The 16,207-nt window shown below is 38.1% G+C and overlaps 1 protein-coding gene across 2 annotated transcripts in view; it reads left to right on the forward strand.

Moving 5' to 3' along the window:
* Positions 1–16: 16 nt before the first annotated feature.
* Positions 17–16,207, forward strand: part of SETD5 (SET domain containing 5) — an 83,120-nt gene continuing 66,929 nt past the window's right edge. For both annotated transcript variants that reach the window (XM_012557483.1, XM_004368297.2), the window contains exon 1: positions 17–293. The gene's annotated coding sequence lies outside the window, so the exon portion shown is untranslated. The remainder of the gene's footprint in view (positions 294–16,207) is intronic.

Consider the following 16,207-nt stretch of genomic DNA (forward strand, 5'->3'; position numbering starts at 1 on the left):
CGCCGCCGGGGGAGGGGCGGCCGCCGCCCGCCTGCGCTCAGAGACTCACGCAGCCCCAGTCCCGCCAGTCAGCCAACACAGTAGTGCCGTCCTCTCCTCCTCCCCTGGCCCTTCCCCCTCCCCGCCTTTGGCTCGCTCCGCCTTTCTGCCCCCCACCCCCACTTCTCGGGCACGGGCCATTCCCGGCCAGGAAACGCCGTGGCGCCGCGTTGGGCCTAAATCGAGTCTTGCTGCCTCCCGGGAGTGCCGTGCGCCGCAGGCCGGGCCCGGGCCCCGGCAGCGCCTGGGACAAGGTAAGGGTCTGATAGAGAAGTACCCTCACGACCGGGCCTCGGGGAAGGGAAGGGTCACCTCCTTCGTCACCGCTCTCTCTCATCGGGACGTGCGCCTGGCCCTCCCTAAGTTCTTAGCAGGAGGATGCTGTCCCTTCTCATCCCCCTCGCCGCCCTCTGTACACCGTTGCACACCTCTTTTCTAGGGAGAGACCCCCCCCCGGAATCTAGTCGACCCCCACTATCCTTTTCATGGCTTTCCCGGGTCAGGACTCTTCCCCTCCCCCCACGCCTCTTCACTCCTTTTCCTGAGAACTGCCTACTCCACGTTTATCTTTTACTTGAGGATAGGCCTCTCGCTGCCCTCCTCGCAAAATACACAGGCATACTTTTTTTCCCCCCTTCCCTAGCCTCCCCACTCCCGTTCTCTCGGCGTTGTGGTAGCTGATCGCTCTGGGGGCCTCGATCTCCCCTTCATAGTGTTCCTGGACGCCTTCCCTCTCGTTCTCAGATCCCCATCTCAGATGGCTGCTTCCTTTCCCACACTGAAGATATTACCTTCGCCACCCCCACCTCACATTCTTCGGCTCCCAGTGGCGTATTCCCCAGTATCTCTGATACAGCCCCATTGAATTTGTAGGGTTCGAGCCTGGAGTTGAGCCAGATTGTGTCGTTTTTCCTGCCTTGGGCGTGGAGTGCGATCATTTGAGAAGGTCTTTAAAGGCAGAAGAATTGACTCTTTATGAATTCCCTTTCCCTCAGTGTGGAAGCCTGGGATGTGAAGTGAATGGGGGTGGTTAAAAGCCCTGGTTTAAGTAGGTGAATCGCGCGAGAGGGAAAGTTTAACTGTTGGGAAAGCCCCTTCTATGCTAATTTATTCTGTAGAGCTCCTTTGCTTGTCTCGTTTCTTAGGAGTGTAAGTGGTCTTTCCCTTGGGTACTGATGCTGCAGCCAGCTCTGCTGGTCTGGGTCAGGGGTGCGTGTATGACCTGCATTTTCTGCTTTCTCATGTTACTTGTGCAATGTGTTCACCAGTAACTCATTTCTTGCTCAGAGCTCTGGGTTCCATTGGGCTTTGTCTGTACTTAACGTTCATTTCTCCAATTTTCCTTGTGCTCATAGTACTGGAAGAATCCAGGTTCGCTGCTGATTTTCTTCATCACTTGACTAAACAAGTTGTTTAATGACATATTTGTGACCAAGGTCATATTTACATTTCTTTGTTGGGCAGATGTTACATAGCTATACTTTTGAATGGGCAGGAGCCAGCTGAGTTTAGAATAACAAGCTTTTCAAGAGAATGTTTATGTACTCCTTATTTGGGAAAAATTATTTTTGGTAGTTAATTTTATGTCGCTAATGTTTTTAGGTCACTCTGAGAGAAAAGTTATAAATGGTAATTTTAGATGTATGGAATTCGAGCTAGAACTAAAGCACAGAATACTCACAATCAAAGGTTTCTGGGCCTCTTGGTGGACACAAGAAATTTTTTTTTTAATTGAATTTCTTCCAGTTTTCTCAGGAGGATCATTAGTTTTCTTCCAAGGCCAAAAATTCTGGCCCGTTAAGGGATTTGAGTGTTTAAGGTTTACTCAGACTGTCACTATGTGTAGAAAAATGAATTATGTCCTTTGGTAGGACATGACACAAGGCCTTGTCTGTAGCAGCAGATTTAAACTCGACTGTGGAGTCTTGGGAAATTGGCCTTCTAAAGACTAAAGTTTTATCTTAGCTCTTGAATTGCTGGCTTAATTAAAATGGATGTTTCAAATTTGGTAAATGTTGATTTTTCTAATAAAGGACCTTAATTTAAAACTAAAAGGATGACCTTAGGGTTGTTTCTTTCTAAAAGCAGAATTGGCATGGAGTACTGGTTTTTTTTTTTTAAGAAGAATGTGTAAGGAGTGGGGGTGGGTAAGGAGAAGGTTGTTCCTTTGGGTTGGATCGCAGGGGTGAGTATACAAGGCGGCAGCAGCTGCTGGCTCTGGAGCTCTGGTTGCTACGTGAGAAGCTTGAGTAGTGCTGGCTGCTGTCTCCAGGGAAGGACAGCAGTGCAGCGTCCATTAATGCTGTTGGCTGCAGGGAGCTGCACTTAGGCAATGGCTGCCTTAAGACTAAGAAGAAACCTTGCTTTCCTAAGAATTTTCACTGCTGAGCTGGTTTGCATTTTATCGGTGGGGAGATGGGAATTAGCAGTTTATAATCTTTTTCTACCCATTTATAGATACCAGCATCTGAAAACTGAATCGTAGTTAAAGACTTTTTCTTTTTTTGTTTGTTTTTTTTTGGGAGGGGGGCAGATTTTTGTTTTTTATCTGGGGAGTTGTGCTTGCATAAAACTGAAAGGTCCAGTAGAGTTTTAATTTTTGAGTCCATTTAAAACCAAAGCAGTAAGAATTTAAGGATCTTCCTGAGAACCACATGTGGGAAAATCAGCTTTTTTTCTGCCTAACATGTTTTTCTCCATCTCTTTCTTTAATCAGAATCAATTTTCATTTTTTTCTTGTTGTTTGTGTGTCTCTTTCCTTCCTTCCTCCCTTCCATTGGTTAGGCCTTAATTTATCTATGAATAGATGTTTTACTAAGCTCAGAACCTTAAACGATTTAACTCTAAAGAGAACTGTCGTTTTTGGAGTGATTTCTAAATAATAAATCTCAGAAATACTTTTATTTTTAATTTCTGTATTCATAGTAGACTTTTTCAGTTTAGATTATTTCTTCGGAGTTTTGACCTACAAAACTGATTCATTATATATTGCTGGATATAGTCTTCTCACATCACAAAGACATGTTTTTGGCCATGATCAATCTGAAATATAGGACAGACCAGAAGGAATATTCAGAAAGCAAATAAGTTTAGTACAGGATACTTGAAAGGACAGCCTCTAAGCCCCTTATGTGGTCCCCACTCCACCAAAGCTCCAGGACACAGGAAGGTCTCTGATTAAGCAGAGCAGAGCAGTCTGTTGAGTGTGGAAGTACTGTGAGAACCACTACCCAAACGTACCACCAGTTACATGCAATATTTAACAGATGTCCAAATGTTAGGTTCCCCCCCGATACTTGCATCTTATGCTTTTTTCCCTTAGAATTTTTATTTGTTCAGTTTTGTGTAACTGCACTTGAATCCCACAAATATCTATAATGTGTAGTATGACTCTGGCATTTGTGGCAGGGAACCAAAAGGAATGGAAATGAGTTTTGCCATTCACAAGTGTGGCTTTCATTGTCTTTCCAGTGATAAAAGCAGACCAATGAGATAACTTTAATGGAGATTATGTTAAATGGTTCTAATTTTTATTGTCAAATATATGGCATGCCATATCAGATAAACATGCTTTCGCTCATATTGGTTGACACATTTAAAGATATAAACGTTTTTAGTTTAAATGACTATGTAATATGAAAGTTACCTTGTAAGGTAATTGCTTTTTCGCTGGTTGTCTGGAACTCGTTGTGGTCTTGATACAATAATTTTCTGAAGGATCATAAAGGCTCTTTTCACAGGATTTATTTAACGAGTATGCTTGAAATTTTTTTACATTTTCTGATTATGTTTTGTGTCCCAAGATTTAACATATTTTCTGAAATTATTCTGGCCTTTCTAGGGGAGTGGCTGTTTCATTTCTGCCTTTGGATGGAAAAATATAGTGCAAAATGCAGATACCACTTTTGTTCTATTCTCTTTGCATTGAAGTAACTTACGAACTATTAGGCTATAGTTAACCACAGTAAGTGATCATTGGATACATTTTTCAGAGAAATTGGATTATGACAAGAATAAAATTTTCTTATAACATCTAGTTCAAGTCTGGTGATTTGTGAGTTCCATGTGAAACTAGGAAGCCTAGCAGTGAATTTTATTTTTTAAAATGTGTTTCAGGTGTTGAAAACTGAAACTTCTTGATGCGATATTTTAAGACATAAAGCTTACTTTGACTCTGCAAAATGGGTCAGTTGGTGTATACTTAGTAGTACATACAACTGGTGATCATTTGTAATTTGATCAAAACATCCTTTCAGAGACCTTAGAAAGTAAGTGTAATGGACGTATGATAGATGGGGATTGATAGCATTCCTTACTGCCCAAAATTCCAAAATATGTGGTAAAATGGCATTTTAACCTTTCAGTTGATGTAATTAATGATTGATTTCTCTTGTGGTAAGGATTCAGGAAACTTCATGAAAGGTAGAGGGAGTATCATCTATACATACATTGTCAAATCAGTTTCTTATGAAAGTTGCCCTATTATATATTCAATTCTAAATTGGGTGAAAAATACCCAGTAACTTTTGGGGAGAGGGGCTGTTAAAAAAACATTGTTTTAGGAAGTTCCCTTATTCTGGCAAAATATTTTCAAGCTCTTAACATTTTATCAAAGGAGCTATGAGATATAATAAACAAATAATGAAGCTAAGTCCTAGTCTACTTTATCCGTGCCCTCATTGAGCAAGGAATTTGTAATCCCATCCTGCCTCACTCAATTTTTCCATCATATTGATTTTGTTTGCTGAATACTTGAGGGAACAATATAAGAGTCACATGAAGTATTTTTGATATGAAGACAGGGAAAAGGAATTTTCTGCTTATTGGAATAACATCTTAGCATTTTAAAACCCTAAGATTATTTGCCAGTTTTGCTTGATGGATGTTACTGTTGGCTTGATCTGATTCTTTTCTGTGCTCTTCAACCTTACTTGTAGCATGAGAATTCCCAGAGTGTTGATGGCAGATTGAAGTAATAATCCTTTCCTTAGCTCCAGAGCTTGGGATACTCTTTTGCTTATGTTATGAACCACAAAAAAGCAGTAGCTATAGGAATTTTTACAGAGTCGGTTTCTATCTAGGGAATCAAGGGTTTTATTTGTGCTACCTAATCGAGAGAATCCTTGCTGCTTCTGTTTGCGAAATAGATAGAAGCATGGGAGGAGCCAGAGACCTCTGCAGCAGGATTTGGTCTTAGTAGAAAAGGAAGATTTTTGTTTCAAATTGCCAGCTGCTAATGTCAGACTGACTCCCTTATTATGCCTTCAGTAGTCCTGTCAATATGGCCAAACAGCTAGATAAGTGCAGGGCAGGACAAAGGGCTCTTTGCACAGCAGGGAGGCAGTGTTGGTGGGGGAGGGACAGGAGGTAGGAAAGGCTGGAGGAGGAGGTTCTTTTCCTTGGGAGATTATTCAGCTTGGCATACAATTAAGAAATCATTTGTAGTTTCCACTTGAGCATTGAATTTGTGCCAACCATATACTGTTAACCCAAAATTTAGTATACCCTAGAACATCTAATAGGGTCTCAACCTCTATTTCTCCAAGGAAAAATATAAAACTAAAGCTTGTCTATGTTGAAATAAGATAAATCCCATACTGTCTGCCCTCCTAAATACAAGTCACCTCTTGAGTAGACTGTTCTAGAGCATCTGACAGCTGAGTTCTCATTAGGAGATGGAAAAGAATATTCTGTCTGAATAAAACATATTTCAAGGTATATAGTGTCTTTATTTTGGTTGGGATTAGACTAGAATTTGTAGAATAATTTGTTTCCCTTTGTGAAATAGTTGCATATTGTTAAGCTCCAATTTCATATCAGTGAGATGGAGAGCTCCCTCCAGCATTCATGTGTTCGTTTACCACCATGTAAGATGCTAACCGTTGAAGGCTACTTATTTTTTCAGCCTCATCCCTGCTTCCTGGAGAACCTGGTATTTCCTGGAAGTTGCCCCCACCCCCCCCACTGCGACCTTGTAGGTTTGGCCCAACCTTGTTTGATACATTTGTGCTCAGCTCCCAGCTGAAAGTGGGATGGTTCCATCCAGTTTATTAGAATTAAGATGAATCATAGGATTGGAAGAGATCTATCAGTTTATCAAGTCCTTTGAAACATTTCAAATTTTGGGCCCCTATTGAAGTTTTCATTACCATGTTAAAAAAGATCAGTGTCCTGAACAATACTTTCTTTAGTTCCTTAAGATAAATGTCAAACAATACAGGTGTGCCTGTTCTTTAAAAAAAAAAGTTAAGGAATTGCATTCACAAATTAGAGAGCAATTATTTATATTACAAAAGGATTTTACTTTATAAAGGAATATATGATGAGGTTTTTTAAAATACTTAATATATTTTAAGAGAATTTGATTTTTAGAAATAATTACTTTGAACTCAGTTTTCCAAGAGCACATTTGTTGCTTGAATGAGCTACCACCTGTATTGAAATGTTATTAAACCAGGGCTTCAAACCAGTTCAAACCGGTTCAGTCATGGCTGACCAAGTGAAACCAGAACAGACCCTAATTTTTAAAATTTGGGTGATCCGGAATCATAACTGGAATGGAAAAAATTAATGGGTCGAAGCCCTGGAATGGGAGACTTGGAAGAGGTATAGTGAGCCCTTTCAAGTGACTGATGGCGTGAGATTGGATTATTGCCAGGACTAAGGAGAGTGACACACATTCAAAGCAGCATGCTCAACTACCATTTTTGAGCAAAGTGCTGCTGTTTCCAACTCTGAGCAAAATCCAGTGGGCAAGAAATTTGGTTGCTGTGCAACACATTCGCTGCCCTTGTTTTCTAGAAGGGAGGTTAAGTTTCTAGCAGGGGTTCAGCCTGTAATTTTTCCTGTTGTAGTTCTGGTTCACCCAGATTTTAAAAATTCGGATCTGTTCCAGTGTTGCCTCCCCACCCATGATTGAACCAGGAAGAACCGATTCAAAGCCCGTATTAAACTAGCTTAAAATTTTCCCTTCTATCCAGACTGCATGGGAAATTAAAAAGTGAAATTGAATGCTAATTTTTGCTGATGGATTGAGGGCTTGTGGTGGCTGTTAGGAAAGAGATGTTTTAACCTAATGGAATAATTTTTTTAAACTGCCTTTAATGCTCATTGTAATAATCAAATTGCCTCATTTTTGTCTTTTCTGTCTTTAAAAAAAAAAAAAAGATTTGTTAGCCCACTTAACATTATATGTTTATGTGTAATGGTCTTGGCAAAAATGATAAAATATTTTGACCTGAAAAAGAAAATCTTAGTAACTAATTATTGAAATTACCATCAGAAGTTTCTCTGCTTATGAGTAAAATAGCAACAGCATTAACATGCAGCTTAGTGAGCCATATTTTGTTAGTAAAGAAATTTAGGGTAGGTATTTCTTAATAATTTATTCACATGGATTTATTCCATAGATTTGTAGTACTAAAATAGAAGCCATCTAGCTCAGTGGCCTCCATTCCAGATAGTTTCTCTACATGTGCTAAGACTGAGTAATTAGCACTAGGGTAAACATCCAAGGGAAGGGAGGATATTCTCCTGCCTCTTTTACCTAAATCTTGCCAGAGGCCTGAAAAAGTTCTCAGCAAAGGTAAAAGAGTAGAGGCAAGCACATCTTGGTCCAAAGAATTTGATAACCGCTATGGCTCCCCAAGCAGCTAATCTCATTTTGAATAAGACCTAGCCAGCAGTAGGCTAGAATGGAGGTGAATCATGGCACTGTACCTCATCTTGTCTGTGCAGCTGCTCCACTTTATTTCCTGCTATTATTATCCCACAACGCCTCTCCCTAGCAAAAAAGAAACTAGAACAAAGGGGGAAAATTGGATGGGCTAATGTGACTTTTATTATGGTTAGGTCGTGGATATACTTATATATACTTAAGTACAAAGCTAATTTGTCCTAGTCTTAAAAGTCTACAGTGGAAAGAGATTTTTATAACTTCAGTATCCTTCACTTTCTTTCCTGATAAACCATTTCAGATGCTTAGCCTTACAGAAAGGTCTTTAAGCATTCTTAATTTTCATTGGCTGGTCACACATTCATTATTACCACCAGATGCTACTATGAGTATTATTAGCCTGAAGAAAGGTGGAAATCTCGTCTGTAGCTAATACTTCAAATTTGTATTGGGAATTGCTAATTTACGTAACTCAGATTTATGATTAAGGTTTTAAAAAACGAGATCTTTACCGCTTTATACTAGTGGGTGAAATTGGTTAAGTGTTTGCATACAAATTTTTCATGCCTCAGAGTTGTTCTCCAACATGCTTAATTTATGTTCTTCAAGCTTTCTTTATTACACACCACCCTCCAAAACCAAGAAATTGTATTTTTATCATTGTTATTGTTGTCTTGTTATGCTGAGATTTTCCCCTCCCCACATGTGAAATGTGAAGGCTTAAAAGAAACCCAGTAATCAAATAAGGGGTGTGCACTGCTGAATATAGCAAGAGGATTATTTCATAATTCTTAGAAATTATGATCTGGTTAGGATATTCCAGTATCATGTTAGCATATTTAATAGTGCTGGCATGTTAATTTTAATACATGTCCAGGTAGATTTCAGTGTTTTACATTTGCACCTGTTGTTCCTCGTTTTCTGTGAGGGTGTTTTTTTTTGTTTTTTTGCCTTCCTTCTTTCTGTCGCCACAGTTTATTCCTTGTCCTGTTATGTTCTTTGGTCCGTGTTGAAAAATACTATTTCCTACCACCAACCTCTGTGATGCCACAGCACATAAAATTTTGTACTCTCATAGCTCCTGTGAAGGAGGAGGATGGTCTGAAGTTAATAATCAACTGTTCGGGCATTCTTGGTATCCAAGGAGAGTTTTATTTAGGAGAAAGAACCTAGAAGAACCTGTTGGCAATTAGACTGCCTCTGCTTTTGTTTATGTTATATTTGCCTTTATTAACATGGGCTGTTGAGAGTTGACTTGTTTTATAAGAGGGAACCAGATAGAAAGGAAGACCCACACTTAGATATGATTATTTGAAATTAAATGTGTTTATTATGGTAATATTTTGGATAGAATCTAAAGGGCACATTTAAAAAAAACATTTAGTTCTAAAGACAAAAGAGTTTAACCTCTTAACATAGAACAAAGGGAAGGGCTTTTGAGGCAGCATGATTGATTGCATGCTGAATATAGAATTAGATTGTTATATCACTGCATAAATTTTTATTTTCTCAGTTTCTGTGGTGCAAACTACTGTAACCATGCAAGTTAAATATCTCTTTATGCCACGACCTGAAAAATATAAGGTGAAATTCCTGCTTAAAAAAACAAACCGGTCTGAGGAAAATATAGAAGCAAGTGTAAATTTTTGAAATCCCTTTTTTTTACATTATTTTTGTTCCTGTTAAATGAATTTAGTTTTCTTTGTGGCACTCAGAACAATAATGTTATAGCCTTAGTAATAAAGCAAGAGTAGCGTGACATGGTATCAATGCATGTTAGGATGAGGATAAAAATTTCAGAGTCTGCATACCAAATTAATACATATTTTCATTTTTAGGCTACTTTTATTGAAAAAGCTTACCCAGTATTTAAGAACCTATAAAATGGCATAAAATATTTATAGATTAAACAGGCAGTCACCTTGGTGGTACATTATGTGGGTAGTGCTAAAACCACTTATTTACTAAAAATCAAAAAAATGAAAATCACACTAACATCATATATATAGCCATAATACTTATACCAAGTAGGTAATAATGCCAACCTTAATGCTCTTACTTTGGAGCCTGGGCTAGCTGATCTGACCCAGGTGTTTTTACCTCACTCCTCTTTACTTAACCCATAGGCCATAATGACTTGAAGTGTTGTTTGGAATAATGTATTGAATAGGAGCCTGGCTAGGCCATGTTTGGAGGCCCATGGGAAGACATGTATTCTTTAGAGAAGCAGGACTCTGGGTAAGTAGTAACATTCCTCGTAGAATTTTATCATGACCAGTTGGTGTAAAAAGGAATGTCTGGAAGTTTACAGAGTACTACACTGTGCAACCAGAAGAGGAGTAGACATCTCACTTTATCAAATAACCTTGTACCCTCCAAGAGAGATGAAAAGCAATTTTTTTTGGAGCATACCTTAGTTTTTATCAGCTTTATCATGGAAAAAGGATTGAGTTAAATATCTTTTGTGAAAATGGAGAAATTTCAGTCTTTTATAGCTGGAGCGACCATAAACGTCATGGTTTCCCTGCATCAGTTCTGGTTTATGCCTGCCATCATGGCATAATTAGTAATAACACCCTCGTCACTCAGAAATATTCCAGTTTGGATTATAAATTATATGCTCACCCTAATTATAGAGAATCATGGAGCTTTAAGCCACTACCTAGCAACCCAGTTTTCTTTATAGAGCTCTTTTGATTCTGGAGTCTCCTCTCTACTGGGATTTATCTGTTGGCCTCTCCGAACCCCCATTGCAAATGAGCAGTTCTTAGAATGATTGATTAACTTTTTCTTTTCCTTTAAGTTAGTGGCATGGGAGGGGTGGATATAGATTTAATTTTTTTTATGAAAAATTCCAAAAACAACAAAATAGAGGGAATAGAAAACTGGACCCTCCGCCATTGGATTTTATTTAAACCATTAGTTAAAAAGATTTCACTTGGGACAAGAATTATCTTAGGTGAAGGGAAGGACAGCACACACTACAGGGGAAGTTAGCACAACTGGACTAAACCAAAGCTAAGAAGTTTCCTGAATGCAACCAATCATGTCAAGGGACAGAGTAGCCAGGGCGGGGGTCTGGGGACCATGCTTTCAGGGGACATCTAGGTCTGTTGGCATAAAAAAGTTTTTTAAGAGAATGTTTTGCATCCCACTTTGGTAAGTGGCGTCTGGGGTCTTAAAAGCTAGTGAGCGGCCATCTAAGATGCATCAATTGGTCCTAGCCCACCTGGAATAAAGGAGAATGAAGAACACCATGGACACAATGAAAGTATTAGCCCAAGAGGCAGAAAGGGCCACATAAACCAGAGACTTCATCAGCCTGAGACCAGAAGAACTAGATGGTGCCCAGCTACCACAATGACTGCTCTGACAGGGAACACAACAGAGAGTCCCTGATGGAGCAGGAGAAAAGTGGAGTGCAGAACTCAAATTCTAGTAAAAAGACCAGGCTTAATGGTTTAAATGAGACTGGAGGGACCCTGGAAGACGTGGCCCTTGGGCTCTCTGTTAGCCCAAAACTAAAACCATTCCTGAGGCCAACTCTTCAGACAAAGTTTAGACTGGACTATGGGACAGAAAATGATACTCGTGAAGATTGTGCTTCTTAGCTCAAGTAGATACATGAGATTAAATGAGCAGCTTCTGTCCGGAGGTGAGATGAGAAGGCAGAGAGGGTTAGGAGATGGTTGAATGGACAGGGGAAATCCGGGGTGAAAAGGAGGAGTGTTCTGTCACAGTATAGGGAGAGCAAGTAGGGTCATAAAACAATGTATGTATAAATTTTGGTATGCGACACTAACTTGAATTGTAAACTTTCACTTAAAGCACAACAATAAAAAAAAGATTTCATTTGATCGTGATAAGGTACATACATTGCACTTGATTGATAAGTGTCTTGAGTCTTTTAATTTATAGGTTCCCCTTTCCCTCCTTTTTTTTTCCTTTCATCTAGTGTACTTGTTGAAGAAATTTATTGTCCTATAGAGTCTCCTACTTTTTGGATTTTGAAGATTCCATTTCTGTGGTTTCGTTTAACACATTCCACTATTAGGATCCCCCCCTTTTATGTAAGTTAGTGATTTAGTGATTAGATCGATTGCAAGCCTACTTTATAGTAGTACTGTGTACTTCCATTAGTAGTTATATAGTGTCTTGTCTGTGTGATGCTAAGCAGTTGTTCATATTCATTGCCTAGATCAGCCATTCTCAAATTTAACAGTCTTAAATTAAAACTAAGAAAAATTTTAAATAATTATTTATTAATTTTTAAAATAAGAGCAATAAACTCTAATGTAAATAACATGATTTTTATGAAAAATATATTTTAAAAAAATGGTGACAAGAGTAGCGTGGTTTTACATTTTTGCAAATCTCTTTAGTGTCTGGCTTAATAGAAGACAGCTGCTTTCTCATAACTGCTTCTGCATTTAATTTGTTGTGGTAAGTTTTGATTAAAGACCATAAAGAAAATCTAGCCTCAAACAGGTAGTAGTTGAAAAAGGGAAGACGTCATATATATCCCCTGGAAGAATCTCAGGAGCTTCAGGGGTTCCTCACACCACTGGCCTGGGTTTATCATTTCCTTCATGGTTGCAAAGTGATGGTATTTTATCACTTCATTTATTACCTGAAATACTTCCTTAAAGAGAAACTCTCCCTCATTTATTACTTGGTTACCTTAAGATACAGTTTGGATACAGAAAGCAAGATAAATGCTTGCTTTTTCCCTTTTATTTATCAGTTTTCAAAATAATGAATTGGTAACCTAGCAACATCCAGAGATGATCAGTGAAGTGGGTTGTCCTTGTTTCTAGACCTTTCCAATGGACAGAGCTAGGAAATTGTTTCTTTTCTTTTTTTAAAATATCAGTAGTTGGTAGTTGATGACTACCATTTTAGATTCGGTACTACATGATATGTAAATTTAATCTATTTCTTTTTCCCCACGCCCCAAATCCCAGTTTCCACTAACACCAACACAATTATTCTTTTGCTTTGTCCGACAATACATAATGCAACATTTTAGAATAGCAGAATATGATTACTGAAAAGTGGATTTTTTTTTTTTTACATTTCTTTTTGCCCTTAAGATATATCCTTCTAATGATACACCATCAAATTACAATGTTTTAAAATCATTTGGAATAGTTCCCTCTCTGTGTGGTTATGCCACCAACACAGCAAGGTTAGTTTGTTCCATTTTGCTTTAGGATTTTTCAGGGATTATTTCTTGCTTTATAATTATGTGAAATACTTGAATGGTTGCTAGGTGAAGTTTACGAAGCTGGATATTCTCAGAAATCTAGTTTCTGTTTTAGGCTCTTCCTGTCCTTATACCTAGGAGTTGACAAATTCATCATGAGTATTCAAAGTGATATTTTGTCATTATACTTCTCTTGCAACATGCTAAGCGTAGTTGTTTGTTTACTAAAACTACGTTTCTAGATTTTTAAGTAACAAGGTATTTTTATTACATGGAATAGGAAGATGGACTATTCTACGCTCTTTTAGGATGCAGAATTTCTTGACTTAACATCAATAGTTCAAGATAAGAAACTTCTTTTTTTAAAAAAAAAAAGTAAAAATTATCTGTCTTTAAATGCTAGATCATTTTCCATTTGTTTCCCATGATTCAAGTATTTAAACATGACTATCAACTTGGGACACCGGTGCTGCTTGTAGTAGAGAGCTCATCAGTTAACATTTCTTGAATGGTTTGCCCTTAACCTGGAAATTAAGATGTTATCTTAGGATGCCATCTGTGTGTGTGTGTGTGTGTGTGTGTGTGTGTGTGTGTGTGTGTGTGTGTGTGTGTGTGTGTGTGTGTGTACACGCACGTGCTTTAGGTGAAAGTTTACAGCTCAAGTTAATTTCTCATTCAAAAATTTATTCACACATTGTTTTGTGACATTGGTTGCTCCTTCTTTCCACCCTGGGTTCCCTGTGTCCATTCATTCAGTTCCTGTCCCTTCCTGCCTTCTCGTCTTGTTTTTGGGCAGGAGTTGCCCATGTGGTCTCGTATATTTGATTGAAGAAGTGTGTTCCTCAGGTGTGTTATTTTTTGTTTTATAGGCCTCTCTAATCTTTGTCTGAAAAGTAGGCTTCAGGAATTGTTTCATTTCTGGGTTAGCAGAGCATCTGGAGGCCGTAGTTTCAGGGGTTCCTCCAATTTCTGTCAGACCAGTAACGCTGGTTTTTTTTGTTTATTTTTTTGTTTTTTACGTGAATTTGAATTCTGTTCTAATTTTTCTCCTGCTCTGTCTGGGACTTTGTGTTGTGATCCCTGTCAGGGCAGACATTGGTGGTAGCCAGGCACCATCTAGTTCTTCTGGTCTCAGGCTGGTGGAGTCTTTGGTTTATGTGGACCTTTTGTCCTTGGGCTAATATTCTCCTTGTGTCTTTGGTTTTCTTTATTCTCCTTTGCTCCTGGTGGAATGGGACCAATAGATGTATCTTAGATGGCTGCTCACAGGCTTTTAAAACCCCAGATGCTACTCACCACAGTGGGATATAGAACATTTTATGAACTATGTTATGCCAGTTGACCTAGATGTCCCCGGAGACTGTGGTCTCCAGGCCCTAGCTCCAGCTACTCAGTCTCTCAAAGTGTTTGGATGTGTCTAGGAAACTTCTCTGCTTTTGCTTTGGTCCACTTGTACTGAATTTGCCTGTATTGTGTGTTGTCCTTCCCCTCACCAAAGTTGACACTTGCCTACTATCTAGTTAGTGATTTCCCTTCCCCCTACCCTCATAACCATCAAATCATCTTATCATTTAAGATTCTGATTATTTGATTATATGACTTTTAAATAAAATAGTAAATCTTTTAAAATCTTAAACCTATTAAATATTAAATTTGTTTTATTCTTCCTAACTACAGTATCTAAAAGAGGTTGCAGTGTCATTTCAACAATATATGCCACATTCTAATATGTAGTGTAATTATAGGCTAAAAAGTACTAAGTCAAGATATGTCAACTGACGAAGAGTATTAGCGTTCTGGAACCTAATTGAATAGACCTTGGTTCAGATTCTAGCTTGCTGTTTCTTGCTCTGTCCTTGGACAAGTTTCTTGGTAGAGTTTAATTCTTTGGCCAAGTAGGAAGAGTACCTTCCTCATGAAGTTGTTGTGGGCATTACATGAGATAATGCAGACAAAGTGATTGAAAACACAGTGGCTGGTAGAAAGTAAGTATCCAGTAAATAAATGTTAGCTTTTATTTTATGTTGTTTTTATTATGAATTGTTTATTATTTGATCAGTTCTCCAGGCTCTGCCCATTATTTAGAATAAGTAACACTTATTGTAAATAGCACCTGATTTTCATGGTTCTGTTGATTGTATGAAAAGAACCAAATTGTTAAAGGAGTAATTGGTGTCTTGCTAAAATTTGTTTGAGGCCTCCGACTTTACTAATATGTTGCTGCTTACTGTATAAATATATAACCATTATTATAATCACATAAAAATGCTAATAGAAAAGGAAGCTTTAAGAAAACAAGGCTCATTTTCAGGATCTAGGAGTCTTTTCAGACATTAGAAATTGTATTCTTTGAAGTGGCTTTAGGGCACTAAGTATTCTGATTAGTGTTAAAGGAATTTTTTTAAACTCTGAAGGTTTAAGGTACATCTGCCTTTTAAATGTCTCCAGATAAAGCTATATAACACCAGGCTGTTCATTAGTTCAGGTCTTTTGTGTTTTTGTTTAGTTGTTTGTTATGTTTTTTAATACTTTTAGTTTGGAGTAAGATGGAAGAGTGATAAAATGAATCCATATTGGATAGTAGTATTTTACATGTGGGAATGGAAGTTTGTAGGAAAGGACAAAATAGTGGACCGACGGTATCTGCTTTAAAAAAAAATTAAAAATGCACATGTTTTTGTGTTTTAAAGATTTTTTATTTTATAGGCACATACTGAAATACTTATGGATGAAATGTCATCTGGAATTTGCTTTAGAACGGTGGGGGAGCATAATAGATGAACCAAGGTTAACTGAGTTAGTAATTGTTGAAACTGAGTAATGAGTAAATGGGGGTTCTTTATATAGTTCTACCTTTATATCTGTTTGAAATTTTTGTAATAAAGTTTTTTTTAAATTAGCGTAAGACTATCCATAGACTTGGCTATGGTGGTTACTGTTAAAGCAGACTAGTGAACATACTCAGTTGTTTCAGTCTCCCTGTTGGTGCTACTTGCCCCCTGAGCACAGTTTTTCTTATTACCATCACATGATATTTCCAATTCACAGAACAATAGGGTGACTACTATTAGGCGAAGGAGCACATCACCGTTAAACCTACCTGTGAAAGCAATTTGTTTTCTTACTATAAGAAATAATCTGTTAATTCAGTTTTTGTTTTTGAAAATTCAAATAATTTTGCTGCTAGAGATTGAAGCCTACTCAGTTTACTTGTATCAACTTGGCATAGGTGCACACTCAGCTGTGCTTGGTAGGCTCAATAATTTCTTCTTTTTTTTCCCCAAAAG

Source organism: Trichechus manatus, unplaced genomic scaffold (genome assembly GCF_000243295.1).
Source record: "Trichechus manatus latirostris isolate Lorelei unplaced genomic scaffold, TriManLat1.0 scaffold00001, whole genome shotgun sequence".
Classification (NCBI taxonomy): domain Eukaryota; kingdom Metazoa; phylum Chordata; class Mammalia; order Sirenia; family Trichechidae; genus Trichechus; species Trichechus manatus.